The sequence below is a fragment of the Lathamus discolor genome, chromosome 1 (assembly GCF_037157495.1).
Source record: "Lathamus discolor isolate bLatDis1 chromosome 1, bLatDis1.hap1, whole genome shotgun sequence".
Taxonomy (NCBI): Eukaryota; Metazoa; Chordata; class Aves; order Psittaciformes; family Psittacidae; genus Lathamus; species Lathamus discolor.
In genome coordinates this window covers 110,515,780-110,524,088 of record NC_088884.1, presented here as the reverse complement: position 1 = coordinate 110,524,088, position 8,309 = coordinate 110,515,780, and the positions used below count along the sequence as shown (strand labels likewise).

Here is an 8,309-nt window from a genome sequence, read left to right as displayed (position 1 = left end):
GCTTTACAAAAATTTTAAATTTATTGAAAAATTTCCCAGGAAAAATGGAAAGGCCAAAGTTATGAGTTTGCTTTGGTTTGTTTTAATATTGATTGTTTTTTAAATGGAAATATCCACCTGTAAGGTGGATTTACCTGTTACACTCATCAATAGGAATCTTACAGAAGCCTTCAAATGCATAACTCCATCCTTCTTTCACTTTATCCATTTCTTTATCATTATTAAAAACAAATGATTTAATGTTTATGTTTAATGTGAAAGTGCCTGTGGCAGAACCCTGGCCACAGAACGTCCGCATCTGTTTCACTGATTCCATATTAGCATTGAACAAGTATGTTTTCCTGTGTAAACCAATCCCTAACCTTACTCAGGAAAATAAGCACCCCAACCAAGGCAGCTGTCCAACCAAAAATCAAAACCAAACTGCCTTTTTAAGATTCAGAGCTCCTTCTACAGAGGGTTGTATTCTCCTTCCCACTTGTATCACTCTAAGAGTTTGCTCAAAGTCCCCTCTTATGCACCATGAAAAATGCCTGCGGCATTTGGCCTTCCTTCCTTTATGCAGTGCGTGAAGTGCCAGACAGAACGTAGGCTCTGTAATGAAGAGCGACACAGAAAGACAAGGGACTCACCCGGGATCCTGGCTTTCCGTCTAAGCCAGATGCTCCCTGTGTGGTTAGGTGGAAGCATGGATGATGGGTACAACACGAATGACAAGAACGTGAGATTAGTAAGTGGTGCTGATGAATAAACATAATTCAAACGTACAGTACAAGTTGTGACGGGGTTTTGAAATGGGTATCACATTACTACAGCATGTTAGTTAAAAATTCACATAAGACATCAAGAGCCTGATTCTGTTCTCACATCAGCATAACATCTCTGACCCACCCTTGACTTCACGTCGCGGTACATTAGACCAGAATAATGTCAAGCTATAGGAGTGCTACAAACACCAGATGTTAGGGTGTTTCTGAGCCTTAACACACAAATAGTTACCTTGTACTTTACTTGCATGCTTTCTAATTTGTAAATAACAACAACATTGAATACTATACTACACAAAGAAAGAAAAATATATGTTAACTGTGATAGGAAATATTTAAGTGCAAGAATACTGCATTATGCAGCAAAAAATATCTGGATCCTGATTACAATGGCCTCGTTCATTTCCAAGATCCCGGGAGACAATCACATTTCCTGTTTTCCCAATGCGCTCCCAGCTCAGAGCACACGCAAGGGCTGCAAGTGGGTAGCACCCGGTACTTCGGGCTATTTGCTTCAGCATCCTTGGGGACGGGATGACCTCTGCTGGATTTTATGTGAATAACAGAAGAGCAGCGAAGGATCTGCTCGACCATCCCAGCCTGCTGGCAGTAATACTGGGACTAGAGGGACCAAAACTATTTGGGACATCAGAAATAATCTGGGCCCAAAAAACTCCAGCCCCTAAGTCCCCCCAAACCTCCAAAATTAAAAAATTTAAATGAGTTAAAATGATCCATTTGTAGGAAGTCAACACTTTGCTGTCTAAAATGATGATTAGAAAAAGTGGTAAGCTGGAGCAAGACAAGAACTATAAAAATTTGAAAAAATAATGGAATATTTTGTTCTGAGTTAGAAAATACATTTCTGGCAGAACTGAAACTTCCTTCTTCCTTTTAGTTATTTTCAGGGGGTTGTCTCAGACCTGCACAGCCCCCTCTCAACATAACAGTAACTGGTAGCTGGCAAATGATTTTCTTCTCCCCCCCCCCCCCCCCCCCAAAAAAAAAATACTTAAATTCTCAGTGAAGCTGACCTTGACCAGGGACCCTGTATATAATTCTTGAAAATATTAATCAGAGGGGTTTGAGTTCCTTCGGGTCAACTAAGTCTTTTTCCTCCATTTTGTTATTAAGAATGTAATCACACGGAGTAATCCTAAAAGGAAAACTGAACTCTTTCTGTGGGGAAGAAAAAAACCAAACTAACTTTTCAGAGTGTTTTCAAACACACAAACTCTTTTCTCTTTTGTCAACCTAAATTTTAAGAATCATAATGTGAACATGAAATATGAAAATTTATTTTTAAGGTCCTTCATTTCTTTGTAATACAAAATTTATGCCAAACACTCAGAATGGAAATTTTCTCAAGAACAAGGCAAAAGTAACAATCCCCCATCTCTAGTGAATGAGGAAAGTAAATAAACAGAAAATCCCTGAACCAATTTTAGAATTTCCTCAGTTAGACTTCTCCATTTTAACTGCAGAAGTACAATCAGTGGATGAATAACTGAAGAGATTGGGGTAAAAGGGAAGATTCCTTTTTTAACACAAACGCCATACAACACTCAAATAACAACATGGCTGATGTAATGGTGGTGATAGCATCCCTGTGACACTGAACACATTCAACTGACACATAACAAAAAAAACCTGACAGCACTGGGTGTTACAGGACATTACTATAGATGATAGCACACATTTGGGCCAAAACAAAACAAGACACACTCTGCTCAGACATGGTATATTCTATGTATACTGTTGAGTAAATCAGAGTTGTTCATCAGGAGTAGAAAGAGAAGTTTGTTATTTGCACTGAGATTGAGTAGTTAGGGTTTTTTACTTACTGGAAGACCAAGGGGCCCTCTGTCACCCTTTTGACCTGGTTCACCCTTCAATCCTTTAAGACCATTTAACCCTGGTTCACCCTAAACGTAAAAGTATAAATGCCATATTTTTGGTGCTATAATGGGTGCTTAAGCTTGGATAGAAGAAGCCAGTCTCAGAAATGGTTGCATATTCCAGTTTGAAACAAGGACACAAATTCAACCTTCTCAGCTTACTGTCAATTTACATACTGATACAGTACTGAGCAAAAGCATTTGGGAGGTGTCTGCTCGAGGTTAAAAATCTGCATGAAAAAAAAAGCTACAGGAAATTTATGATTTATGATTATGATTCTTTTGATTTTTTTTCCCTAATAATTATCACTACAGTTAGATGGTTTGAATGAAGTGTGAGTTTTAGGGGTTTGGGGAATTTCCTCAAATTCCAATGCAGACAAATCAAACTGAAAGAGAACTTTCAGAAAAATAAGTCTCAAACCTGCAGGTTTCTACACTGGATTTCCTGAAAAGTAGATTTTGTAAGGAAAGAATATTTTTTCCTACAGCAAACTGGAATTTGCAACAAAATCTTACATAAAGATATTTTAAACCTTTAAGCACAAATAATTAAACAGTAATAAGTTTAAAGAATCAGTATAGGTTATACAATGCCAAGCTATTCAGGAGGTCCATAGTTTCTGTGTTCATACAGAGAAGTTAAAAAAACATAAAATATGGCACTTGTGATTGTTAGACTTTGCACAGCCTATTACATTAAACATCACTAAGAGGATAATGGTGGGCTTGAAGCTGCCAGTAAATCATTCTCTCATCATCAAACACTACTCTAGCATGAGAGCTGCCTGGTCAAAAAGAATATTGACCACACGTGCTTCTTTTGGGGAACAGAAATATGTGGGTATTTCATCCAGGCTGCTCCCCATGGCCTTGTTCCTACATTTCCCTTTGATGTATTAGGTTACCTTATATCATATTCATATTTAAAAAGAAAAAAAAAATCTCAGTAGAATCAAGTCTGCTGTTTTAAGTAACTCCAGATACTGCCTGCCTACTTTGCACCCTGCCTAAGTAGCCATTTCTGCTTTCTTCTATTCAACACAATGTGACTTTTAGAGCAGTAGCGCTGAAAATGCTGAAGTTTTGGAAACAGACCTGGAAATCTCACAAAAGCGTGAGTCTTAGGCCAAAAGTCTGAGGTAAGGCAGGGCTGGTGCTAAGATGGAACAGATTTGACGTCAAAAAATGATTCATGACTCAGGCTTCTTATGCCAAGGTAACACAAACAGTCTCATATGGAGTCAAAACTGTGAGTTTCTGTCTTGCACTTTAAGAACCCAAACAAAATCCAAATCCTAAACCAAAAACACCCTCCTCCTCTTACTTACTTTTTTGAGAAAGGTGCATTTGATAAAGGAACCACAGTGAATTAAAATAATGATGCCTGAGAACACCACTGCCCCTAATGAGTGCGAGGCTATAGTGTCACATTGGATTTTAGTTTACTTGTGCTTACTGAATTACAGCACAAATTAAAATATTCCAACTTTGCCAAAACCTGCTTCCCTCCTTCTGATCTGTTTTCATGGGCTTAGAGTCCCTACAGTGTATCTTCAGGTACTGTACTGTGGAAAAAGTTCAAATTGTATTGCAGACCTGCCTGATCCGGGATTCTAGGTTGGAAAACATGAAAATACGCACATGAGTTTGTAAGGGGGAACTTGTATTATGTGTGAAGGAACTGGTCATCAAAGTACATGGCCCCTAGGAAGGTGAAAGGCCATTCATACTGAAAGAAGCAGGAGATGCAAAATAATCTAAGTAATGAAGAGCTTATCTGACTCCATTTTCTGAGTGTGCAACATACTTCTGTGTTCAAAAGTAATTCCAGTAGCAAATGCAATGGTAACTTGCCCATAAATAGGATTACATTAACTTAGTGCCACATTACAAATACTAATACAAAAAATGGCAGCTGCCTAGGAGAATTATTACACAGAAACAATCATGGAAAATTTTAAAAGCTTTTAAGCTATCTTAATATTAAAATCTGCTTTAAGGTTTAAGAATATCAGGAACATTTATTAAATGAGACATAAGACAAATCATAGCTGCATGAGTTAAAGAACAAAACATAACACTTCGCAGACATTAAGAACATGGCTATTCAAGGCAGCCATTGATTTACCTTTGGGCCAGGCAGTCCATGAGGTCCCTGGAAATAAAGATATTCATTTCATTATGAAAATATGCCACAAATTTTTAAGAGTTTGTTGCTTTACAGGGGTGCAAGTTGCACCTGTATTTTTGTCCTCACAAATGAAATGCAGCTGTCAATAACGCAACTGCAAACACGTGATCCATAGAATGAACCAGACCACTAGTGTGTTAACACTAACATAGGCAGCTGCAGTTTGTTTTTCCAGTTCCTATGAATTTTAAGACATGCAGAAAAGGTCCTAGGTTAGGTCCTTCTGTAGTGGTCACAAACTCTCCTAGCACTTCTATTAATCCAGTATTAAAATGACAAGAGTGCTCTTCCTCCCAAGCTTACCATAGGGCCTGGAGGACCATGTGGCCCTGGTGGTCCCGGAGGTCCTATCATCTACAGATAAAAAACAATGGCATTAGATCATGCAGAGTAAAGACCTCCCTCACAAATACCAAATGTCAGCCTGACACTTCCTCTGTTGGCACGCTCTTACAAACATAACAATGCAATGGTGCACACTGACAGCATATCTAGAAAGGGAGCTAGAAATGGGAATTATTTTGATTCAGAAGACAGGATATCTGAAGTGCAGATTTACCTGTGGCATATGGCAGCATGCCCGTCTCCTGATTCTTACTCCTAGGGTCTAAGATACACTTTAAGACACAATGGGTAAACAAACCCTCACTATAACAAACAGTAGTGAAGCAGAGATGCTTAAACTTTTAATATTTTATAGTATGTGCTATTTAGTTGTCTCTGTACAGAAACAGAAGATGATGTGTGATTTTATTCCTCCCCAGTACTGATGAATGGAAAAGATACTAAATTCAAGCCAGGCTTTTGTATGTTTTTAAAAATTTTGCCTTTGTCTCTCATTTTATTTCATTTAGTCCACTTGTACCAAGAATTCCCTGAAGTCATTAAAATGGTAGTCAGATTGCTGAGCATTTAGTGCATGCATATTCTGTTCTGGTTTTCTGTGTTTGTAACAAATCCATGGAAGACAATTCCATGATGATATACAGTTTGATATTATCTCTCTTCCTGGGTTTAATCCTGAAGGGCTGTTATTGTAACCTGCAACGTGCAGCAGGGATGCTGATGTCTCCAGACTTATGCGCAACCCCTCTGCTACACTAGCTGTTAGTGATGGCCATAGAGGCCAAAAAAGCGATCTTTGAAACCTAAGACAGATATTTCACCACCTGTGAAATCTCCTGAAAACTAAAACCTTGTTTCATCTAAAAACTGAAAAAATCTGGAACAAATTAATTTTAGTTTCAGAGAAAGAGACTTGCAGATACAGGTTGCCTAGTATGCCCTGCAATGGCAAAGCCTAACCTCCTCAGAGCTATGGATCCAAATATTCAGAGCATGGCACCACTGACAAGGCAGTGGTAGCTAACTTCTTCTCTGAGGTTTCCTAGCTTGCTGTGCTCTCATAATATTAATCACCCATATCATAAAGGTATTGTCTAGGGAGTTTTTATAGGTGTTTGTTTTTTTAAATGCTTTTACAGTGCTTTGAAGAATCAGGAGAATGTCTGGTCTTATAAAATCAGTCTCTGCCACTATTACTGACATCATTGAAATTGGTCTAGTCTGGTTCTCAGTGGACTTTATGAGGACCCCAGAATACAAGTTGTTGGGAGAAATTTGGTGGTTTAGGTTTTTTTCATCAGTTTTATATATTTTACCTTGCAAAGCATTTATCTTTTGATTCATTACAGAGCCAGAAGGCTTTTACCGAAGTGAGCAGGACTGCTGTTCATAATGGGAGAACAGAACAGAACAGGATTATGTCTTTAGAATTTCTTAAATGGTATTTAGCTCTATGACCAGAAGTCTGTTAATTTTCAAAAGAGCAAATAACTATTCAAAGAAGAAAAATATTTTAAAATTTTAAGTGTAGGTACCATCAAGGATGTCAGGAAAGATCAGTCATGAATATGAAGCATTGTTCAGAATCAAAAGTTGGCGAGCCATTGCTGGATTATTATGTTCACTGAACACCACACTAAGACTTACTGAAGGACCCTGGGCACCAGGCAAACCAACATCTCCTTTTTCGCCCTTCATGCCATTGGCTCCCTACAAAAGCATTACAAAACAGCATTTATAAACAGTTTTAAACTTATTAGAAATCAAACTAGAAATTATAATATTTATTTGCAAATAATTATAATTTGTAAAAAGAATAATACAGCACACATAATGAAATTACTTTAAAAAAAAATGTTGGTGTTACTTTATTAATAATAAATGTAAAAGTATGCTTTTATATTGTCAGTTGGGGCATTATGTTTATGGTAAGTCCTTAAGTTGGCACTCCATTCATGATATATTTTATTATGGATACATTTTTGTAATTGTTACTGTTTTTTACTGAGAAACTTAATTTGTACATAAATACATGTATAGGGATAGGAAGAATGCATCCCATACATACTGATGCTTTTTCTTTCCCTTTTCAACCTGAATAATTTGAAATTTCTGACAAGTGCTCAAAACATAGCTTCTTTCTCCTACAAGCTATGCTTGCCCAAATTGTGCTATACGCTATAAGAGAGGTACAGATCTGACCAGCATGCCAACTAATCTCTCTTTTCCCAGAGCAATACTTTGTTTGACTCTAAGTGGAATGGAAAGTTCTGGCAATTTACACCTTCTCCTAGATCAGCTGCAGAGCAACCTCAGAATTTTCCTCTGCAGTGCTTTCTGTACCATGTGCAATTTATCAGCACTGTTGGAGTTTTCTGCTAATGGAAGAGAGAAAAAATACAAGTATTTAGGTAAAATTAATTAATTTTTCATACTCACTGGCAGGCCAGGCAGTCCAATTCCTCCCTTTTCCCCAGATATTCCAGGATCACCTGTATCGCCTTTTGAGCCTTTAGGACCCTAAAATATATATTTATTCAGCAAGTAATAAGTGAAAAAACTGAGACACCAACAGAATTCTAGCTTTGATCCTAACAAAAAGAATAAGTCATTCTGTGGATTGACCTTTGTTATCAATATGTAGTAATGCAGCCATTATTAGACTGCAGAGTATGCAGCAACATAATAATGACCTTTATTAATTACTATATTATTATTTAGATTATGAAATCTAAGATAGAATTTGGGACCACAGAAATAAGATCCTGAAATAACCTATGTTGCTGACATGATCTTCACTACATGATTTACACATAACATACTTGCTCGCCATCAACTCCTGGAGTTCCTGGGGATCCTGGTTCACCCTGCAAAAGACAAGATGGACTTGGATTATTCCAATTGTCCCAGACATTAGAGGAAAGAGGCAGGGAAACTGCTTAATTAAGAACAACAAACCCAGAGAATATTCTGTCAAAACCCCCCAGAATGTATATATATATTATACATTATATATACATAATGCAACATATTGAATAAATAGCCCTGATGATTAGGCCATTATGCAAACTTTGGGTTGTACAGAGGTCAGACATGTGCATAAAA

General features: G+C 37.5%; 1 long non-coding RNA gene across 1 annotated transcript; it reads right to left on the bottom strand.

Annotated features, from left to right (window-relative positions):
* Positions 1-2,636: 2,636 nt before the first annotated feature.
* On the bottom strand, positions 2,637-6,914 carry LOC136007312 (uncharacterized). Its single transcript, XR_010609608.1, has 4 exons — positions 6,852-6,914; positions 5,163-5,213; positions 4,797-4,823; positions 2,637-2,692 (listed from the first exon to the last, which is right to left on the bottom strand). It is a non-coding gene; the product is annotated as an uncharacterized LOC136007312 (long non-coding RNA).
* Positions 6,915-8,309: the final 1,395 nt, after the last annotated feature.